Source organism: Schistocerca serialis, chromosome 6 (assembly GCF_023864345.2).
Source record: "Schistocerca serialis cubense isolate TAMUIC-IGC-003099 chromosome 6, iqSchSeri2.2, whole genome shotgun sequence".
NCBI lineage: Eukaryota > Metazoa > Arthropoda > Insecta > Orthoptera > Acrididae > Schistocerca > Schistocerca serialis.
Window position 1 is genome coordinate 745,381,608 of NC_064643.1, and position 24,716 is coordinate 745,406,323.

General features: G+C 43.1%; 1 protein-coding gene and 1 pseudogene across 1 annotated transcript in view; both read right to left on the reverse strand.

Moving 5' to 3' along the window:
- Nucleotides 1-24,716, reverse strand: part of LOC126485059 (uncharacterized) — a 104,870-nt gene that overhangs the window by 49,328 nt on the left and 30,826 nt on the right. The window lies entirely within an intron of this gene.
- LOC126485491 (5S ribosomal RNA) lies at nt 7,688-7,805 on the reverse strand (annotated as a pseudogene).

Below are 24,716 nucleotides of genomic sequence, written 5' to 3' on the forward strand. Positions count from 1 at the left end.
ACATCGTCTAAATGTTTACCTTTCATGTAACCTTCTGCATTTTGTCGTTTTGTTGTAAGTTCGTACTGGTAGCACCCTGTCTTGTCATCGAGGATAATTCTTTCCAGAAAAGACGTGTCCGCATTTTGTGTGACTTCATACGGAGATCGCGTTACCACGTCAGAGTTGTATAACATTCTTAGGAGTTGTTTTACTCATGGTATCTGGCAATCTGTCGCAGCATAAAAAATATATATATATATAAAGTTATTTTTTAAATAATTAAGGCCGGCCGGTGTTGCCAAGCGGTTCTAGGCGCTTCAGTCTGGAACCGCGCGACCGCTCCGGTCGCAGATTCGAATCCTGACTCGGGCATGGATGTGAGTGATGTCCTTAGGTTAGTTAGGTTTAAGTAGTTCTAAGTTCTAGGGAACTGATGACCTCAGATGTTAAGTCCCATAGTGCTCAGAGCCATTTGAACCATTTTTTAAAATAATTAATCCTGTTCGTTGTTTCCGCTGAAAATTTATTATAATCTCAGATTAATTAAAAGCATCTTGACAAATGTGAAACAAGTTGTAATATACTTACAATAATGAAATAAATCATGCACAACAAGCTACATGCTTTCTGTCTAAAATCCAAAACCAAGCTGACAGACTCTGCCAACATGTCAGTCACTATTTATAATTTCTTACCGATCACCAAATTGTTTAAAATCATTTTTTTGATTAATTAACAATTAAAATTTACATGTAAAAACTGAAAATACATATATAAACGTATGTCTGCTCAGGACAGTAAGTACACTATGATACTAGTACATGTCTGTTATTTCATTAGAGATTAAACTCTCAAATAAGAAATTACAATAATACATTTATATTTTTTATTAATTACTAGAGACTCCCTTCGTGGGAATTATTCCCTTCATTTACAGAGATTCTACACTTTGAACTGAAATAGATTAAACAGTTATTTTTTCAGTTATAAATTTTGCTAGGCGAGTTACATATTTTGTTTACACGTGCGATCCTGAAGTATACTGGAAATGTTCGTTTTAAATAGGTCTTAATGGGCTGTTACTTTTCAGTTGGCATCGCGAATAGATACCACAGCCATTGGCATGGGCTCATTGGAAATCCGCAACGATGCTCGTGAAGCGCTCCAGAAGACGACGCCTCCTTTTCAGGAGCAACAGCGCCCTCACACAGACGTCAGTATAGTGTCGAGCTAACAAGAACCCTGACCTCATCTGAAGTAGTCAGCTTCTTGATGTAGGATCAATGTGACGGTTAAAGTTTCTGATGGACTGGTTCATTTAAATGTGGAACATTCTACTGCAGAGAACATTTTGTTATCTGTGCAGCAAGTGATGCTTTAATAGTCAATTACAGTTGTAACTTATCAAGCAACCCTGTGACAAACATCTGTGTCAAAGTTAAGTAACCGAGCGAGGTGGCAGGGTTGTTTGCACACTGGACTCACATTCGGGAGGACGACAGTTCAAACCCACACCCGGCCCACGTCCCGTGATTCCCCTAAATAGCTTCAGGTAAATGCCGGGTTGGCTCCTTTGAAAGGGCATGGCCGACTTCCTCACCCATACTTCCGTAATCTGATGGGACCGATGACCTCGCTGTTTGGTCCCCTCCCCCAAATCAACCAACCAACCAACCAAAGTTATGTAAATCTTTTATTAATTTATTTAATAACAACTAATGGTTCATGTGTTTTAGTATGATGAGCCTTCTTTCAGGGCAATCAGAGAACCCACAGTTGTGGCTGGACGACTGTAGTTCCATCTCGTCACAGCACTCGACAGCGACCAGTACACTCTGTTACGTAGATGACTAATACACTTCTGGAAATGGAAAAAAGAACACATTGACACCGGTGTGTCAGACCCACCATACTTGCTCCGGACACTGCGAGAGGGCTGTACAAGCAATGATCACACGCACGGCACAGCGGACACACCAGGAACCGCGGTGTTGGCCGTCGAATGGCGCTAGCTGCGCAGCATTTGTGCACCGCCGCCGTCAGTGTCAGCCAGTTTGCCGTGGCATACGGAGCTCCATCGCAGTCTTTAACACTGGTAGCATGCCGCGACAGCGTGGACGTGAACCGTATGTGCAGTTGACGGACTTTGAGCGAGGGCGTATAGTGGGCATGCGGGAGGCCGGGTGGACGTACCGCCGAATTGCCCAACACGTGGGGCGTGAGGTCTCCACAGTACATCGATGTTGTCGCCAGTGGTCGGCGGAAGGTGCACGTGCCCGTCGACCTGGGACCGGACCGCAGCGACGCACGGATGCACGCCAAGACCGTAGGATCCTACGCAGTGCCGTAGGGGACCGCACCGCCACTTCCCAGCAAATTAGGGACACTGTTGCTCCTGGGGTATCGGCGAGGACCATTCGCAACCGTCTCCATGAAGCTGGGCTACGGTCCCGCACACCGTTAGGCCGTCTTCCGCTCACGCCCCAACATCGTGCAGCCCGCCTCCAGTGGTGTCGCGACAGGCGTGAATGGAGGGACGAATGGAGACGTGTCGTCTTCAGCGATGAGAGTCGCTTCTGCCTTGGTGCCAATGATGGTCGTATGCGTGTTTGGCGCCGTGCAGGTGAGCGCCACAATCAGGACTGCATACGACCGAGGCACACAGGGCCAACACCCGGCATCATGGTGTGGGGAGCGATCTCCTACACTGGCCGTACACCACTGGTGATCGTCGAGGGGACACTGAATAGTGCACGGTACATCCAAACCGTCATCGAACCCATCGTTCTACCATTCCTAGACCGGCAAGGGAACTTGCTGTTCCAACAGGACAATGCACGTCCGCATGTATCCCGTGCCACCCAACGTGCTCTAGAAGGTGTAAGTCAACTACCCTGGCCAGCAAGATCTCCGGATCTGTCCCCCATTGAGCATGTTTGGGACTGGATGAAGCGTCGTCTCACGCGGTCTGCACGTCCAGCACGAACGCTGGTCCAACTGAGGCGCCAGGTGGAAATGGCTTGGCAAGCCGTTCCACAGGACTACATCCAGCGTCTCTACGATCGTCTCCATGGGAGAATAGCAGCCTGCATTGCTGCGAAAGGTGGATATACACTGTACTAGTGCCGACATTGTGCATGCTCTGTTGCCTGTGTCTATGTGCCTGTGGTTCTGTCAGTGTGATCATGTGATGTATCTGACCCCAGGAGTGTGTCAATAAAGTTCCCCTTCCTGGGACAATGAATTCACGGTGTTCTTATTTCAATTTCCAGGAGTGTATTTTATCCGCTGAGCTTATTTCTCTGGTGAACACTGCTTCCATCGACGTCTTTGGGAGTGAGTCAGCCAGTCGACTTGCCGACCCGCAGCGCACACTGGATGAAATCGCTTCGCCTGACAGCCTTGGGCGTGGCAGAGCTGACGGCGGGCGAGGACCGGCCCCCACTTAAGGCGGCCGTCCGCGGATCGGAAGGAAATGTTGTGGAAACTGCAGGGGTGGGGGCCGGTCACGCGGGAACCTGCCTCACTTCCGACGAACTCTGGAACCGTGCTAACCTCGCGGCCGGGCTGTACCAAAGCCTTCTAGTCCGGGTAGTGTTGGCTGTACGCGATGTTACGTTGTCCTCGTTTCTCTGATGCATGCATCAGCGCTTCAGAGTTGTATTGTCTTGACTGTTCGCTACAGTTACGTCTACAGATTTGGAGACACTGATGTAGTAGTTGTGTAAAAAGCCATTTGTTATAATTGGAAAGTGGAATGATCGTGGCTTTCAGCAATTGTTTTATTCCAGTTGCCAAGAACTATCAACTTCAATTTCGTTACAAGATAAACTACTTCTAAAAGCAACAAACACGCCGCCGCCAACTCTACTTAGCTTGTCTTTCTGAACACCGTTAGGTTCTTAGCAAAAGTCCTCCGTCTATAGCCAGCTTTCAGTGCGTATAACGACTTGAGAATCAGTGCTTTCTATCAACGCTTGGAGCTCTGGTGCTTTCCCAACACAGCTGCAACAATTTACAAAAGTTTTACCGATAGTTCCTAGATCTACGTCCAACCTGTGTTCTAGCTGCACTCTTTGAAACTGAAGTCCTTATTGTGTTTTCCTGAGACCCTCTCACCTAAAAAAACCGCCGAGTCCACGCCACACAGCACCAATTTCCACGTCGCTTCCTACTGCGCGTAATGGACTCCTTGCCTTTTTAGTGGAATGCGAAACCCCACTACCTTATAGCCCAAGTCGAAATTTCTGCAGCCTACACCGTCTGAGCCTCTGATTCAGTCCCTTTACTAAGCTCTGTAGCAAGAGGTCTGCAATCGGCCCTGTCGACTGTGCTGCAAATAGTGAGCTCTGCTTCCATCTCGCAAGCGAGGCTGGCAGTCTTTATTATTTCGGATGGCCGCTCGAAACCAGAGAGAATCTCTTCCGAGCCAAAGCGATACACACCGACATGAGCCAGCACCTGCAGTAGGCTACACCCTGTGCTCTTCATGGCATCCGGAAGGACCCGTTCCACGCCTGGAATGACTCCATCAGGGAGTACACACTGGGTTACTTCCCCTGCTTGGCAGCCATGTCCTTAAGTGACCCCATAACGCGCCTAACGTCTGAGCTCCCAGCTACCATTAGTCCCGCCCTCTGTGATTGCCTGGATCTTCCAGGCTGAGAGGTTTCCTCTGGAACAGGACAGGCGATGGCATCTGGCTGAGGGACACTGCTAAGAACCGGCAGCACCTAGAACCTGATTGTCAGACTAACCGGGGAGGCCTTATGTTTGGACTCACGTGAAGTCTTTTGCAGTGAGCCACGCTCCGGCGCGACCTCCCACTCGACCACAGGTGAGGGGTCAACGTCAGTGCGAACAGCAACTGGGCTGGCCACCGGTGCAGACCTATTGGCGGACTCGTGAGTCATGCTGCCCATCCGTTGGATCCCCACGGCCGTTCCACAACAGTGGTGCCCATCCACTGCAGTCTCAAGCTGCGTAACCAAAGCCAACACAGCCTGGAGCTGAGAGCGAAGTGTCGCCAACGCAGCTCGCGTCCGCACACAGCGCTCGCAGTCCCTATTCGTACTAATGACCCTGGAAGAGTACACTACACAGACAAACAAACGACAATCGACACGTGTTAAGAAACTGACGAAAAGGCAAGAACTGTGTCTAATGAATCAGATTAAAACACAGAGATTCAAAAACTAAACTAACAAAGCATACAGGTGAAACTTAATAATACGTTCCTGGTTGGGAACTTGTAAAGATGTCACAAAAACGATTACTATCCGATATAAACTAAAACACGTATTTATTAAATATTAAATCAACACTCAGAGATTCAAAAACGGAACTACTAAAGCACAGAGATAAAACAACGTAACTTGCTACTAATTAGGAACTGGTAAAATGTTGCAAAATCGGTTACTACCCTGTTCCCGCCGTGTCTCGGCTGGCGGGTGCTGTCTGACTGACCACTGCCCACGAGCGACCGCTAGCTTTCGAAACAAACAAACGACTATCGACACGCGCAACGAAAATTTACTGTAGACACAGGCGAAACCGCAAGCAATGTTGTAGTGTAATAAATATGTAATGTACTGAATCGACTGTGAGAAAGCTAAGTGGCAAAGACGTTATCTGAGAGACTCTATGATAATTATGTCGTGGACTCGGAATATTACTCTCTCTGTGGTTTAGTCGTAACTAAGGGTAACTAGAGTTTTCTGTTCGATTCTTTTGATGTTATGTGGAGAATTGTACAAGAGACACAGTAAACCGTTATTATTTCATGAGAACGAAGGTGAGCGTCACGACCTTTGTTAGTATTTTTGGAAGTATTGAAATAACAGAATTGTTTCAGATTGAATGCGACGTGTATGGGAAGAGACGTGGACAACAGCACTCGAACCTGCAATCTCATGTATGAATAGTTGCTAAAAATATCCAGCCGTCTCTCCCAAGACTCTTCATACGCGCAATACACAGTAATTCTTTTAACCGCACTATCAGAGAAAATTTTGTCGCGTTGTTACTACCTTTTACTGCGAGCATAATACATCGACAACAGACAAACAAAAAAAAAGACAAACACATAAATGAATCTACCACAAACAGCACTGCCAATGGACTGCCCTTTTACACCTCGTGTCTCGTGTACGCGATACCACCCTTAACTGTATACGAGCATATCGCCACCCAGTGACTTTTGACACCTCACTGTAGGAGCTTAACACAACCCCAGGAGTGTACACTTTACCGCTGCAGCTTGTGTCACGGGCCTTGTTTTCCCAGTGGATACAGAGGGCTTGTCTGTCCCACGAGAGTGGGTTCCGCTGTTGCTGGGGTGGGACAGTAGAGGACAGGCCCAGAGTGGGGAGGGGGGGGGGGCGCCGCTGCCACTGCAGACGCCGACGCCAATGCCGGCTCCAGCGGCGGCGCCAGACCCCCAGCAGCTTCCCGACGCCGACGCCGCGGCGTCCGGCGTCCAGGCGCCGGCAGTCGTAAACCGACGGCAGTCGCGATCAATGCTGCAGCTTCTGGTCTCCCCTCGTATTTTCTCTGTCTGAGCTACACCGTCTTTCTTCATATACGCCACTATGAAAAAAAAAAAAATTGCGCGTTTGATATTCTCCTGGGTTACAATAAAATTCAAATGCGTCCTGTTGACTAAGAGTAATTAACATGTGATGATTCCTGTTCCAAAGAAGGCATGTGCTAACAGGTGCGAATACTATCGAACCATCAGCTTAATTCTCTGTAAGCCCATCTTTATCCTGGATGTTTGGGATACCTAGAGCTCGGCTGTTCAGTATAAAATGTCAGTTCAAAAACACCTTAAGCGGTCTACAGTTACAATTATATTTTATTTTGTCGCCAGTTTCAGTGTTACATTACGCCGTGTTCAGGGCCCCTGATCGACGTGTAGGAAGAATGCCACCGCTTGTAAAATCCAATGAGTAGTCTGCAAGCGATGATCGAAGGGATTGCGTTGTTATAAAGAAATCTACGGATATGGGCTGTCCTCTCTTTGAATTGTACAAGAGGTGTGTTCCTCCTACACGTCGGTCAGGGGCCTGGAGATGGTGTTATGTAACGCCGAGAATGGTAGCAAAATAAAATGTAATTGGAAATAAAGATGGCGAAGGTGTTTTTGATTTGACATTTAGTTTCGTAAGTCGTGATTTCAAAAGACTGACACGAATTACTTACAGAGGAAGGGAAAAATTTGGGGTACTGCAGATCTGGGAAATATTGGCACATTAAGAGATTTTTCCTTTCGTTTGGGAATCTGTCACTTTCATGGAAAAATTCATGACACCCTCTGTGCCCCAGATTGTTAGACTATTGCAGTACCAGGAAAATCGAAAAATGTTGAACATCTTTGAAATTATATAAACATTTCCCAAATCTGCAACCTGTCGGTGTTTCCCTAAGTACCAGGGTAATTCTGAGACTTTTACAAGGCAACGGTATGAAGTACAGTGAATAAAATTCCTGTTCTAAGGCAGTAATCCGTGTCTTCAGGCCACCAGTGGCCAACCGAGTGGCCATCCGACCGCCGTGTCATCCTCGGTGGAGGATGCGGATAGGAGGGGCGTGGGGTCAGCACATCGCTCTCCCGGTCGTAAGATGGTATTCTTGACCGAAGTCGCTACTATTTGGTCGAGTAGCTCCTCAACTGGCATCACGAGGCTGAGTGCACCCCGAAAAATGGCAACAACGCATGGCGGCCTGGATGGTCACCCATCCAAGTGCCGACCACGCCCGACAGCGCTTAACTTCGGTGATCTCACGGGAACCGGTGTAACCACTGCGGCAAGGCTGTTGCCGGCGCTCTAAGAAAGTGACACATTTTTTTAGCTCAACTTGTGTCAAATCACATGTACGCCAAGTTTTCGCAAATGGTGTTCAAGCTGCAAAAAATTAAACCAGCTTCATTGAAACTAGAACTCTGTTGATACTTGTTCGTTCGTTTCCTTAAGCTTATTTTAGGGGTTTCCTTTTTAAAACAATAAATGTAGTCTTTTCCAGCCGTTTTGATAATTTTATTGAAACTGTGCCTAAGGTCAAGTTTTCGGGCAAGGTCATAGGCAATTTTTCGCAACTCAGCTACGGAAATTACACAGAGTAATTGTGCCGATGTAGTCACATGGCTGATATCCTTGACTTCACTAAACCTAATAATTTAATGCGTTTTTCAGGAATTTTTTCAGTCCATTTAGCACTCTCTGATTGACTGTTTCTTCTCCTCGACATCTGAAATTAGATATAAAGTCTTACTCGAGTCTAAACACCTTTTTTCCTGAACTTTACACCATGCGAAAATAATGACTCACTGTCGACATTCTCCTATATTCGTCTGTCAATATTACTCCACGCGGACGTCATAGCGGAGACCAGACTTTAGTGTCTTAGCTAACTCTCGAAAAGTTACAAAACGCATGGTAAAAGACGCACCAGAAAATGTACTTAGACTATAGTTATTTTTAGCGTAAACAAAAACAATATCAAAATTCAATAAAAATTAATTTTTGTCGCCGCAATAAAACTATGGATTACAAAACCTCATCGCGTCTGCTCCCTGTTTCTGGCACCACTCGCTGTGGTGCACCGCACCTCCCACTGACCATGGCTCTACTCAGCTGAAGAAACGACGGAGTCGGTATTGGCTTGTCAGCGAAGATCAGTTCCGTAGAAATGTATGAACTCGCGAGGTCACATTGCAAATATCACATAACCTAGAAGGCAGCATAAAGAAAAGCACACCTACATTTATAACATTTGTGGGTTTAGATAAATCTTTTGACAGAGTTAAATAGAATACACTTTTTGAGAGTTTGAAAGTAGTAGGGGTGAAACAGAAAGAGCAAAAAGGTATCTACAGGTTTATGCGGAAATCAAACTGTAGTTATAAGATTCGGACATGAAATTGAACCACTTTGGGAAGGAAGGGAGGGAGGGCTACAGCCTCTTTCCCCTATTATTCGGTCTCTATAGTGTCGGAAGTTCCATGCGGCTTTTCGCGGATGATGCTGTAGTATACAGAGAAGTTGCAACATTAGAAAATTGTAGCGAAATGCAGGAAGATCTGCAGCGGATAGGCACTTGGTGCAGGGAGTGGCAACTGACCCTTAACATAGACAAATGTAATGTACTGCGAAAACATAGAAAGAAGGATCCTTTATTGTATGATTATATGATACCGGAACAAACACTGGTAGCAGTTACTTCTGTAAAATATCTGGGAGTATGCGTGCAGAACGATTTGAAGTGGAATGATCATAGAAAATTAATTGTTGGTAAGGCGGGTACCAGGTTGAATTCATTGGGAGAGTCCTTAGAAAATGTAGTCCATCAACAAAGGAGGTGGCTTACAAAACACTCGTTCGACCTATACTTGAGTATTGCTCATCAGTGTGGGATCCGTACCAGATCGGGTTGACGGAGGAGATAGGGAATATCCAAAGAAGAGCGGCGCGTTTCGTCACACGGTTATTTGGTAACCGTGATAGCGTTACGGAGATGTTTAACAAACTCAAGTGGCAGACTCTGCAAGAGAGGCGCTCTGCATCGTGGTGTAGCTTGCTCGCCAGGTTTCGAGAGGGTGCGTTTCTGGATGAGGTATCGAATATATTGCGTCCCCCTACTTATACCTCCCGAGGAGATCACGAATGTAAAATTAGAGAGATTAGATCGCGCACGGGGGCTTTCAGACAGTCGTTCTTCCCGCGAACCATACGCGACTGGAACAGAAAAGGGAGGTAATGACAGTGGCACGTAAAGTGCCCTCCGCCACACACCGTTGGGTGGCTTGCGGAGTATAAATGTAGATGTACTGAGCAAGCAGTGAAGGGAACCAACAAAAATTTTGAAAGGAATTAAAGTTCAGGGAGAAGAAATAAAAACTTTGATGTGGTCCGATGACGTGGAAGAGCAGTTGAACGGAATGATTAGTGTCTTGAGAAGCGGGTATACGATAAATAACGACAAAAGCAAAAAACTTGTAAGGGCGTAGATCGGTTGACACTGATTAATTAGGAAATGAAGTATTGAAACTAGTCGATGAATTTTTGTATTTCAGCAATTAAGTAACTACCGAAGACCGAAGCAGAGAGGACATAAAATGCATGCTAGCAATAGCAAGAAAAGCGTTTCTGAAAAAGAGAAGTTCATCAACGACTAATACACATTTAAGTATTACGAAATGAGTATCAGAGTGCAACAGACGTTATGTTTGTTGTGAAAGCCGTAAGAGTTTTATGCAGAAGTTTCGAAATAGTTTGAAAACCTGCTAACATATGGTGCTGTAATCACAATCCATAGTGTCTATAAATAGTGCACCGGAGCTTAGAGGGATTAGTTCCACAGCGGGAATGTGAAAGAAGATTAACACATCGAATGAAGAGGTTGAAATCATGTACTCCTTCGAACAATGTGTTTTTCGTGAAGAAACAGAATTGATTCTGGGGTTCCGAAAGTCCCCATTTGTGTGAAGCGATACCACTGCATTCTCCTGAATTTACTCTTTGGGCTGCGGTATGCACCAGAGGCATTATTGGCCCTTTTTTCATTAGAGGAACGATCACTAGTGAACGTTACGTTGCAGTTTTGGAACAGTTTGTTGCCACACAGCTAGTGTTGGGAATTCGACCAGGCTCCGAGTGGTTCTTACAAGATGGGGCAGACCACATCACACCGAAAAGGGGTTTAGTTTTCTTGATGAATACTTCGGGAATCGTTGCTGCTGAAAATGTCGTCACTCTTTGTAGAATTATTCAGCAAAATGCAAGGAAATCCGTCCAAAGAACTGCAGTTGAGACTGGTTTGAAGCGTTCCAGCACTCAGAAAGTACTGAGACCGAGGCTACGTGTGTGTCCATTCGAAATTGCTTTGGATTATTGCAGACACAGGGATGTATTGGCCTCCATGTTCTTCAGATAACACTCCTCGTGTCTACTTTTTGGGGGCACACTGAAAGACGCTACCTACTGGAACCACACACCACGCTGGACGAGCTTGGATCGGCGATCTGTGTGTCATATGAATGCATTTCCGTTGAGACATTACAGGATGTGACGGCAAATTTCATTGTTCGTTTGCACCACCTCGGTACGGCTAGTGTTGGACTCTTCGAAAAGATTGTGATCAAATGGTTCAAATGTCTCTGAGCACTATGGGACTTAACATCTAAGGTCATCAGTCCTCTAGAACTTAGAACTACCTGAACCTAACTAACCTAAGGATATCACACACATCCATGCCCGAGGCAGGATTCGAACCTGCGACCGTAGCGGCCACGCGGTTCCAGACTGAAGCGCCTAGAACCCCGCGGCCACACCGGCCGACAAAGATTGTGATGTGATCGTAAAGATCACAGATGATGAGTTCAATTATGTACTCTGACACTGTACGAGCTGCACAGCTTGCAGCGCCATCTGTTAGTAACTTTTCGAACTATTTCGAACCTCTGCATAACTTCTGTGTAGAATTCTTAAAGTTTTCACAATAAACATACCTTTTATAGCATTCGTTTAATGATCTTAGTGTTCCAGATATTTATTTTTGAAATCAGGGACTCCTTCGCTGGACAACCCGGACCAGCATAATGGAAGCCTATCGTTCCACAACCGGAAAGGCAGACGTGATGTTCCCCTGTGGTCTGGCTAATGGAAGCGACCGTCGACTTCGCGTACTGTGTACTGAAAAATACCCAGAAAGCAGGATTCCATCTGCACAATTATTCATCTGTCTTTTCCAGTCTTTCTATGATTGGACACAATATACAGGGTGGTCCATTATTCGTGACCAGGCCAAATATCTCACGAAATAAACATTTTAACAGGGGTAATGTATCACGAAGCAAATACCGTCCGCACTGGCGGAATGTTACCCGATACCACGTACTTATACGTTTGTTACAGCGCCATCTGTCACAAAGCGAAAAAAGTGGTCCAACTAAAACATTCATATTTCTTTTCGTACTACACGAATATGTAATAAAAAAGGAGGGGGGGGGGGTTCCTATTTAAAAAACACAGTTGATATCCGTTTGACGTATGGCAGCACCATCTAGCGGGCCAACCATAGCTCCATCTGGTTTCCCCCTTCAAGATAGACAAGTTTCGTTCTTTGTAGTTTTTTCGTTTGACGCTTTTTGTGAGATATTTGGCCCGGTCACGATCAATGGACCACCGTGTATAGCATCTTGTTTAGCTATTGCTCACAAGTGCTGATACTATGTAACAGGAAGCAGATTACATTAGAAGCTCTCCTATTTCTATTACTTCATTGTGTAGGTCACTGATAATAGCAAAGTGCTGATGTGTTTTACAGTAGCGAAGATGAACAAGTGTTCATAGTTCTTAAGATTTGCACTTTACAGCCCTTTTTTACTGGATATTTTTTCTTGTTTTAGTCCAAACTACCGCCTCTCAAATTATGGGACGCTTTTTTTAATACCCTGAACAAGTATTACATCCTGAAACGTGTTTGGATTGCATCCTGAGGTGCAATTAAAGAAGTTCTATGTGTAATTAATTAAAAAATAAATGACAGCGACAGCCATTGAACAATTTTGCGCAACAGAATAAAGGTATCATTTGCAAATGAAATGCCATACATTGGAAGTGTTTAAAAAAATGGCTCTGAGCACTATGGGACTTAACATCAGTGGTCATCAGACCCCTAGAACTTAGAACTACTTAAACCTAACTAACCTAAGGACATCACACACATCCATGCCCGAGGCAGGATTCGAACCTGCGACCGTAGCAGTCGCGCAGCTCCGGACTGATCGCCTAGAACCGCGAGACCACCGCGGCCGGCGGAAGTGTTTCAACAAAAGCAGCAAAGCAGTTAGTAACCTTGGAGAGCGTTCTTACGGTGTTGCCCGCAAAACGTCACATCGACACAAAATTGTTTCACAATTGTACGTGAATATTAAGACATCACTAGCTGCTATGTATAAGGTCTAAGAACGCACATTTCTCTCTCTCTCTACCGGCACAATTTTGGGATAAAAATCAAGTTATGACAGTAAAAAGTTGCGCAACGAATACAACGAAATTTAGCAGTAATAGCGATCCACAGCTACGATGTAATGATCACATTTAGCGCGAATACACAAATAAACCTGAGCATGTACGACTCGGAATTGAGACATACGAAGACATAAAAGATCCGGCGACAGCTCGTAAAAAACTAAGCTGTACTTTATGCAACAAGAAGGCGATAAAGACATGAATTTAGAAAGCTGCACCAAGGAAAAAAAAAAAAGAAGTGACTTGCATCTTACAATAATGCGCTTCTGCTGAGGACATTTATGTTCTTCTTTCGCATGACATTTTGTCGGCGACTTATCCTTGCCACAGAGCTATTAAAACGTCGTTTATTTTTCATTACGTAACAACATAACCAATTTTCTTACGGTGCATGTGCACTGGCTGTTTATTCTATGTAGTTTCTTCCCCTCATCTTAAATAGCATGATAGTTATTACTAACACATTTGAAATCACGTTAAAATATTATGCGCTATATTTATGCTAATTAATGTACAACATTCGGACTGTTCTTTCATATAGATAACAGACTAAAAGAAAATAGCAAATAAATAAATAAATAAATAATGCACTGCCTTTAGAAACAATAATCTTTGTTCGATAGGAAAATTTCTTTTTTGCACTAATCGCGGGATGGCAAACGTTAGGCAGGAGTTACTTGCATACCTGTTTGAGAAGAAACTTGTGAAAAGGACCGTGCAAAACAAAGGTAATTTCAATTGGTATTAGAACGTTTTTTGGGCAGTGCCCGAAAGCCAGCCTTTTCGTGGTATGCTGTGGTCAACGGTTGTCATTCCTTACAAATAACGAACACACAACTTTATGCTGAGTTTCCTGTGCGAATTTAGGCGGCATTTGTTAATACGCTACAGAAAGAATGGGTTTTGCGCATTTTATCAAAATTCTGAATACATTTTTCGTATATGCGGACGTAACTTTGTCATTTCCATACATGTTTAACATCAAATAAACAGTGACAAAAAAAATGTTCGCTTTTTAATTTTTTTGATGCGGATTATTTCTAATTTTTCCCCACGATTTGAAATCACAACGACAACTACGTCAATGGAAACGAGGCATTAGATAACCTTAGAAACGGAGGCAGGGATTTGAATGCGTATTAGGACTAAAGATATATGCTTATAAATAAACGAAACTTAATTACGTTATTTTTTCGAGGTGTTGTTTGAACCTGTGGCTACCTCTCGTAAAATCGAAAAATTGAACGCGAGAGGCTGTACGACAAGAAAAAGAAAAACGCAAAATAAAATTATCACCTTATACAATTTTATAAAACTTCATAGAAAGAAGCCTTTATGTTTGTAATTAAGATGTGACTGCTAACAAAATCAAAAGTATCATGTATCCGTGGTTCTGTAGTGTTTTCTGTGACACACCGCGTAACATGCACACCAAGATCAGGATAAAAGAATAATTGGTTGACTGTTCCATCGGTTCCTACTAGAATGTTTTCTACATTATGAATGAGAACACACATGACACTGGTATAGAACGTTACACCAGTGTCATACATGTTTTCATTTATAATGCGTGAAACAACATCGAAATCAAAGCAAAATTAGAAATATTTGCAATAAATGGAAATTGCCAATCGCCCACCCGAAACCAGAATGAATAATGACAGAACACAAGACGGAAGAACTTCTGAATGACTTTGTATGTAACAGAAATGATTTCCTACGAGCCTGAAGGTGATAGTGGTGTTTCCAACGTAAGACTTACGTCAATTTCTTGCCAATGGTGTATGTGGCGAACGAATACATCTTCTCGCAGCCCTGACTTCTTGGTATAAGTTGTGCATGACAGTCTGCAAGAACAGTTCGCCACAGATCGTCCTAATGTTACGGTTTAATGAATAAACGACGATTTAAAATCGTGTATTAAAAATAGATGATACGAATCCAGAAATTATCAATAAATATTTTGGTCAGTCCATCCAACGTACCTCGCAGTGTTGGTGTTTAAGTAACACAATGAAATCGTTCAACGACTTTCCCTTTTCCTTTTATGATAGCTGGAATCCACATGTTTGCATAACAGGAAACATACTATTAAAGTTAAAATTTCTAAACCATCATAACAATTATCATTCTTCTCTATTTTGGGAAGAATGATTTAGTCCGATTTAAATACTGTCTCTATGCAGGTACACCATCGAACACTTGTGCACTCATATTGTCTGTGAAGCTACATTAAGTCCTCCTCCTGATGTTGGGTTCAGTTGTTTTGCGTCCGTTACCAAAGCTGACTTTAATTAAATACGCCAAAGCAGTAATAATGTCAGCGGATAAACGCTCCTATCGGTGCACAAAAAAGCTAATATGCTACTGTTTAAAAGCTTTTGTCTGAAAAGTGGGGTACCGGCAGCCTCATTGCTCCTTCCTCTGCACTTCTAAAATTTTTCCCAAAAAATTTTATCATGCGAACATATTGGCGCAATCTTTAGACTCTGTCTCTCATCATCACTGGCTCTCTACCGCATCCATCTTCTTCTTCTCTTTATTCCTCTCCCACTGACACTGTCTCCTTCACTCTTTTCTTAGCACTGTTCCAGTGCCACTGCATCCCTCTCTTTCTGTTATATTGCCATTGTCTCTTACGTTCTTTCTACATCACAACTACTGTCTACTATATTGAAGTATTTATTATTTTTCCCTCTCTTTCCCACTGTCATCGCTTCTTTCTCTCTTAGCATAAAAAGCCAAAAGTTCTGGGAAAAATTTTAAGGCTGCATAGGACGGTAGAACGAGGCATGTGGTACCCCACTTTTCAGTCAATCTTTTAAACAGAAGCTTAACCTTTTTGTGCTTCACTAGGATATTCCCTTATTCTTCCCGCTAAAACAGAGCACGTTACTCATACTAAAAGAACTTGATGGGACAGTAAATGTAGTTCACGTTTGTCATACTGAAATAAGGCACAACAAATTTTGCACCTCAGATTGGATTTTATGACCAAAAAAATTTTTGAATGTGTTTTAGTACTACAACTTGGGGTTCCCAGAAGCCTTGAGATGATAACAGAGGCACTTTGCAACATATTTATACGTGCTGTGGCGCTTTGTCAACTAAATTTCGTTTCACACCGGATTTTACGTGTGCAAGTGGGCTAACTGTGACATTCTGTATCTCTGAACGGTTAAAGATATCAATAAAATTTTCGAGATTGTTCGAAATCGGTGTCTTAGGAGTATATCGCAAAAATTACAGCCATTTGGTGTGCATAGCCGTCTTGGTATCAGCGGCTCGGTTTTGATGCCTAAAAAGCCAAGTTTTTGCGGTGTTTTTCGATAGCGGGCAAAAATGTTTGAAAAAGTGAAAAACGGCACTTTAGGTAAATGCCTAGAGAATATGCAGTTAAAATTTGAGCAATTTTCTGCGGTTATTTATTATTTAGATTTCACCTCATACCGGATTTTATGTGGACATTTTACGTATAGAAGTAGAATAACCTGGAGCCTCTGTATCTCGGAAAGGATAAAGATGTCAAGAAAATTTTCAGGTTTGTTCGAGATTGAGATCTTAGGAATAGCATCGTCCACAAGACTGACAGAGAACATTTGGTACAAAGCCATGCGGAGGGTCTGTATCAGAGGTTCAGACGGTTTTGCGACCGTGCAGGTTGCAGATTCATCTACTTCTGCAACAGGGTGTAAGTAGGCTGTTTAGGTTTTTTTATTGGTAACGCCACCTCTGTATGAAAATCACTGGCTGTACTGTGTGCAGTCTGTAGCTGCTTTGCATTGTTGTAATACTCGCCATTGTAGTGTTAGGCAGCTGGCTGTGAACAGCGCGTAGCGTTGCGCAGTTGGAGGTGAGCCGCCAGCAGTGGTGGATGTGGGGAGAGAGATGGCGGAGTTTTGAAATTTGTCATGAACTGCTATATTTATATATGATGATATCAAGGTAAATACATTGTTTGTTCTCTATTAATATCTTTCATTTGCTAACTATCCCTATCAGTAGTTAGCGCCTTCCATAGTTTGAATCTTTTATTTAGCTGGCAGTAGTGGCGCTCGCTGTATTGCAGTAGCTTGAGCAGCGAAGATTTTTGTGAGGTAAGTGATTTGTGAAAGGTATGTTAGTCAGGGCCATTCTTTTGTAGGGAATTTTGAAAGTCAGATTGCGTTGCGCTAACAAAATATTGTGTGTCAGGTTAAGCACAGTCTTGTATAAATTTTTCTAAGGGGACGTTTAAAGGGTGTCGGTGTTACCTGTCCTAATCAATAGGTCTGGGTCCATTACATACAGGGGGCGACAACGTGGTGGCGGGGGCCGTGTGGGATGGACTGGGCTGTGTTTTAGGTTTAAGGGTATCGGGAAAATACGGAAGGAGGTCTAGTCTCAAAGGTTGTAGTTCAAACAGGGGACGAGGGGAGCCCCAGCAATAACCGGTATTGTAGTTGTAAATTGTCGTGTTGCAAAAGAACCAGAACTCCAAGCGCCAATAGGAAACACTGAAGCTAAAATGGTTATAGGTACTGAAAGGCGGCTAAAGTCCACCGTTCAACCGAATTCTTTACAAAGGACCTCAAGGTGTTTGGGAAGGATAGGGTAAATACAGTTGGTGGTAACGTGTATGTCGCTGTTAGTAGTAGGTCATCTTCTAGAGACATTTAAGTAGAAAGTGTCCGAGATAATTTGGGTAAAGGTTATATTTGACAACCTTATAAAATTGGTTCCTTTTACCGACCCCTGCCTCACATAAAAAAAAAAATAAGAAAAAAACGCTTGAGTCTTATTGTCTCATTTCAAATAGGTATTACACTCATATAATTACATTTGGTAGTTAGGCCTACTTCAGTCCGTATGTTGGCGAAAATACATGATATGTTTGAAGTCGGTAGTGGGCATAAAACGTCATCCGAAATCGTTCTGAATACTTCATCAGAAAATCATTTTGAACATTTAATTCAGGAGCCCACCCAAAGTGTAAATGGTCGCAGAAACATATCTGACCACTTTGCAAGAAATAATCCTCAGCAGATAGAGAACATCATGACGGATACAGGGATTAGTGACCACAAGGTTGTCATAGCGACACTAAATACCGTAACATCAAAACCCACCAAATATGGCCTCGAAATACGTCTGTTTAAAAAGGCAGATAAAAATTCGTTGACGCCTTCCTAAGAGACAGTCTTCATTCCTTCCAATTTGACTACGTTAGCTTTGAGCAGATGAGGTTTAAATTCAAAGAAATGGCACCAACGTCAGTTGAGAGAGATACATTGAATAAACTAATTAGAGATGACACTGATTCCCCTATGGCACACAAAACAGGCCAGAGCGTTGTTGCAGAAGCAACGAAAAAAGCAGGCCCAATTTCAAACACCTCAAAAACCTCCAAGATTGGCGAAGTTTTGCACAACCTGAAAGTTAGCCCGAACGTGAATGCGAGATGCTTTTCATAGTTTTCACAACGAAACTCTGTCTCCAAATCTCGCTGACAATCCAAAGATAGCCCGCATCTCGTGGTCGTGCGGTAGCGTTCTCGCTTCCCACGCCCGGGTTCCCGGGTTCGATTCCCGGCGGGGTCAGAGATTTTCTCTGCCTCGTGATGGCTGGGTGTTGTGTGCTGTCCTTAGGTTAGTTAGGTTTAATTAGTTCTAAGTTCTAGGCGACTGGTGACCTCAGCAGTTGAGTCGCATAGTGCTCAGAGCCATTTGAACCAATCCAAAGATATTCGGGTCATGTATATAAAGTACGAGTACAGCAGCACTGCGGGACAGTAATGGTAATGTTACCGATGACATTGTTACGAAAGCGGAATTATTAAATACTGTTTTCAGAAATTCCTTCACCGAAGAAGACGAGCTAAATGTTCAAGAATTCGGACCAACAACAGCTGCTAAGAAGAGTAACTGAGAAGGAGGTATCCTAGGTGTAGTGAAGCAGCTTAAATCACTTGATAATGGCAAGTCTTCCGGTGCAGATTGTATAGCAGTTAGATTCCTTTCAGAGTCTGCTGATAATAGGTCTGAAGTTAACAACCGTACAAAGTCTGACCCAGTTCCGTTAGGACTGCTTGTGTGAAATTTCAAAATGCAATGCTACCTCGTGGCGAGTGCGGCGTTACGACCCTCGAGTTTCAAAACCAGCTGTGTAGAAAACCAATGTGCTGGCGCTGCTGCAGCTCCAGCCGGCATGCTGGCCGCGAATCCAACAGTACGTGTTTAACACTGTTGGAAAATAGCAGTGGAGAAGTGAGGCAACATCAACTTTTTTGAGTCCTCCAGCGTTGTGGGCGAGAATTTGTCGATTCGACCCGAGTAATGAGAGACAGGTTCCTGGTCGCTCCTCTATGGCGACACACCAGCCCACAAAGTGAAGACCGTGCTGGAGTTTGTGGCCAGCAAATGGATCACAGTGCTGGTTGCGACGTATTTGGCCACAGCCAACTACTGGTTGTTCCGCAAATTGAAGTTGGCAATGAAAGGACATTGTTATGACGCACTGCTAAATGCATCTCCGTAAAAAAATTTTGAAACTATTTCAGCTGTGCTTTGGTTCAGGGGTAGGCTTTTTTTAATAAATATAACGATTTTGTGAACATAATCGATGTCTATTATTTTTCACAGCCACAGTTCTAACGGTACAGGGACACATTGTGTATATAACCGCTCGCTCGACGGAAGTTCCTACCTAACGACTGGAAAGTAGCATAGGTCACACCAGTACTTAAGAAGAGTAATAGTAATCCGCTGAACAGCAGACCCATATCACTGCTGTCGATTTGCAATAGAATTTTGGAATGTATGTTGTGTTCCAACATTGTGAATTACCTCGAACAAAATGATCTATTGACAAATAGTAGGGATTCAGAAAATATCGTTGTTGTAGAATACAACTAGCTCTTTATTCACACTATGTAATCAATGCTATCGAGAGGGGATCTCAAATTGTTTTGCATATTTTTCAATTTCCAGAAGGCTTTTGATACTGTTCCTCAGAAGTGACTTCTAATCAAATTACGAACCTACCGAATATCGCCTCAGTTGTGCGACTGGATTCGTGATTTCGTGTCAGAAAGGTCACAGTTCAAATTACGAACCTACCGAATATCGCCTCAGTTGTGCGACTGGATTCGTGATTTCGTGTCAGAAAGGTCACAGTTCAATGTAATGGATGGAAAGTCGTCGAGCGAAACAGAAGTGATATGTCGGGTGCCCCAAGGAACCACTATTGGTCCTCTGCTGTTCCTAATCTACGTTGTAACAGCATGCGTTCTCAGAAATTATAGGTTCATAAAGGTACATCTATCATATTGGAACAACCGAAATAAAATGTTCAAACGTACCTACGTTCTGTATTTTAACTTGAAAAACCTACCTGTTACCAACTGTTCGTCTAAAATTGTGAGCCATATGTTTGTGACTATTACAGCGCCACTATCACAAAGCGAAAAAAGTGGTCCAACTAAAACATTCGTATTTCTTTACGTACTACACGAATATGTAATAAAAAATGGGGGTTCCTATTTAAAAAAACGCAGTTGATATCCGTTTGACGTATGGCAGCGCCATCTAGCGGGCCAACTATAGCACCATCTGGTTTCCCCCTTCAAGCTAGACGAGTTTCGTTCTTTGTAGTTTTTTCGTTTGATGCTTATTTCGTGAGATATTTGGCCCGGTCACTATCAATGGCGCACCCTGTATATAAACGATTTAGGAGACAACCTGATCAGCCCTCTTAGGTCGTTTGCAGATAATCCTGCTATTTACCGCATAATAAACTCATTAGAAGATCGAAACCACTTGTAAAATAATTTAAGCAAGGTATCTAGGTATTACAGTTACGAACATTTCAATTGGAACATCACTTAGATAATGTTGTGGATAAAGCAAACCAAAGAGTCGCAGAACACTTAGAAGATGCAACAGACTTACTAAAGAGACTGTCCACACTACGCTTGTTCGCCCTTTCAGGAATATTGCAGTGCGGAATGGGAACCATAGGAGACAGTATTTACGGAGGACGCAGAAAAAGTTCAAAGAAAGGGCAACCCGTTTTGTATTGGGCGAAAAAGGGCAGAGAGTATCAGAAATATGATATGATATTTAGAGTGGTAATTATTAGGACAAAGGCATCTTATTTTACAGCGAGATCATTTCACGAAGTTTCGCAATCTTCCTCTTCTGAATGCCAAAATATTTCATTGGAGCCAACGTACGTAGGTAGTAACGATCGTCGTAACAAAAAAGGGAAATCAAAGATCGCATGGACGGATTTAAATGTTAGTCTTTTTCGCTCGATTTTCGAGAGTTGCGTTAGAGGAATAGGGGAGAGAAACAGTCCGAAAGTGGTTCGATGAACCCTCTGCGAGACAAATAAGTGTGAAGTGCAAATTAGACATGTAAATGAAGGTAGAGATACGTCAAACGATTGACTCATTACGCTGATATGCTCTGTTAAAGTACAGAATAATTACAAGACTTGTTGAATGGAGGAAGTCTGCTGAACGCAGATTACGGATTGCGAGTAAACCGAAGGGAGATCAAGTAATGAGAAGTAGCTGATATGAGAGCAGCGTTAAACGTAACATCAAAATTGGGGACCAAGTGATAGAGGTAGTGATGGAATTCTGCAACCTTGAAAGTAAAGTAACGCAAGACGGACGAGGCAAGGACGACTTGAGGAGACGACTAGAACAAGTAAAGTGGTCCCTCGTCGCTAAGAAAATTTCACTTGCCTAAAAGATGGAGTTTAATTTGGGCAAGAATGTACATGTGGGGCACAGTCGTTCGTAAGTAATGGACAGCGGGAAAACCATTAGCAGCTCGTGGTCATGTGCTTTGCTTTGCTGACTCTCGATCGCGGGGCCCCGTGTTCGATACCCGGCCGGCGTACAGACTGTTTAGAACAGTGGATAAAATGTAGATAACATCCAAAAAATTTGGTAAATTTACAAGATCTAATCATCAATTACTGGCTTCACCTCGATATGGCATATCTGATGAAACTTACCGACACTCATCGTCGCCATTTTTGGGTTTTATCGAGGCTAGAGGCGGCATTACACGGTATTTCTCCTGGGACTGACTAAATTTCTGTCCTGTGCTATTTCCTGGAAAGTGGGCATGGAAGCCTAAGAAAAAGCACGTTGTTTAAGGAAGCTGTAAATGTTCAGTTGAGATATGTGAAGTACTACAAAAAGTTGATACTTTCCTGGTAGTAAGCTGTGACCTTCTATTTTTGATACTTAATTGATTCGCCTGTTGTTCGACTTCGGAGAACGCTTAGAGCTTAGGACGACTGAGGCTGCAGTCCACATACAGCGCTCTTTTCTTCGAAGCAGTCCAAGTGTGCACTGGTGTCCCCGCTCATTCAGAGACCACGTCAGTGGACTGCGAGTAGCGGCCCGCTGGTCAGACCTGTTCCTCGCCGGGCGATCGAGCGATCGCTCGCGCGTGATAAGTCCAATGGAATTAAATGTATCGCTTACGACATGCAGATACTGGTTAGTAATGATAATAGCTCATTAGTTAGGTGCGTTTAGAAATGTCTTTAATTTTTTTCTGTACTAGAAATTTCTAAACTCATTACGTTCGCGAGGAAAACAAAATAAACAAGGGCAGGTGTCGGAGGAGAATATTTGCATTGCAAGATAAACGCCGTTATGTATCGAATATTATCATTTACTTTGACAAATCGAAGTTTCTTTTACATATTCATAGATCCTATCAGATAAGTGCTCTGTCTAAACCATTTATAAGAGAGAGAAATAAGTTATCATACAGCTCTTCGTACCAACATAAAAGTTCATTAGGAAGAGCTTCTGATACTAAATGCACAAAATAAATGGAATATAGATAGGATGTGAGAGTCTGGGAGAAAGGAAAAAAATGCCCTTTAGTATAAATTATAACGTACACACTTGACGTGTGAGAGTTTATTTGTTTAATCCCGCGCACAAGGAGAACTGATCAAGACTTTTCGGTGCATCTGACAAGGTAAAAGGAACAGTAACTTGCGTTAACGGGTGTGATAAATGTTTTAACAAACACACACATCGCCCAGCATCTGTGTGGCAAAAAGTTAGCTCGAGAAATAGCGCAGAAACTTCGAAGTTGTTTACACTCACTAGTAATAGGCTATGCAAAGCAAAATGAGAGAAATAATTAGTGCAAAATTTAGTCTGACTCACTGGTACCCTAATTTGGTGTGAGAGACGCTGTGTTTCGAAAGCAATTCTTACGTATACGCTGTTAATGTAGAAATAACATCAGATGTACAGATCGTCAACCCACGTCCTCAAACGAGATGGCCACACTTCAAATGTTTTGCATTAGTTACAGATATAAAATGAAACACTGGTACCTAATCTGTAAATCTTTTTCTTCCTTTCTGACTGACTCAGACACACACACACACACACACACACACACACACACACACACACACATACAGAGAGAGAGAGAGAGAGAGAGAGAGAGAGAGAGAGAGAAAGACAGAGGGGGGTGGGGGATCACATTAAAGCAGCAACAGGACGCAATAAATAATGTACCAGCTAAAAGAAAGCAGCTGCTCAGACAAAGAAAAGAAACAAATTGATGATTCAGCCTTTCATATTATGTGCTTGTTTGTCTTTAAGGGTAGAAAGTTTGTTGGGTGCTCTTCGGGGTACATAATAGGTGCAGCCCCAAAGAAATGAAGTGCCGCCGTGCTGTCGACAGATAAATCACATTCACGTGGACGTGATGTACCCCACAACTTTAGCACAGTCTTGGGTGCCCCTATGTGTCGGTATGCTATTTGTAAAAGACCAATATTCTGCTAGGCAAAGAAACAAGACGGCCTTGTACCATCTCGCCGGGCGATAAGGAATATCTATTAACTGACCAACTCGTACGTGCTTGAAATGGCGAGAGACGAAGTATTTCAAGTGTTTGTCACCCACAAACAGGCTAATTTCGTTCTTAACTGTGACTGCTCAAAATTAACGGTTGAATGTAACTTACTCATGATTTGGCACGTTATCTATTACTATCCACACGACGTAGCTCCATTTTGACTAAAAAATCATTGCGTAGGGTGGTTGTACATCCTTCACTGCAGTGGCGCTGTACCCCCTTTTTGAGTAGTGATGCCCATGGCTCGTAAGTATCTGAGAAAGTCCTTCGTAACCGTGAAGAACTGCTGAGATTTACTACCGGTTTCAAGTCTCCAGATAAATCGTCAGGTAATATGGTCAACCTCCCTAACTTCGTGATATTAAGGATCGTAAGTGAAAACGCAAAACAAATATTCAGTTTAAAAATTACACGTTTTACGTGTATGGGACCAGTACGTTACTCTGATGACCCACGATACGGAACATTTGACAAATGGACAAAATTAGTAAACAAAGTGGGCATGCTTTTTAACTTCGTTATAGCATATCAAACTGTGTGACACTATATACTTAACTTCGTGATTTTGTGCTTAATTCCGATGTAATTGTTAAAATTCGCTTAACGCTTTTTTCATTCATTTTCAGTATCGCTGTCATCGATGTCACTAGCATTTGTACAAACATTATGCGCAAATACCGTAGCATCAGGGGAATCGATGGACACGACTTTCATGGAACCATGGCAGATAAAACAACAGTGAATCCAAACTGTATCTGTCTTCACAATGGAGCAGATGCCATCATTTCTTTTGTTCTTTCACTTCTGT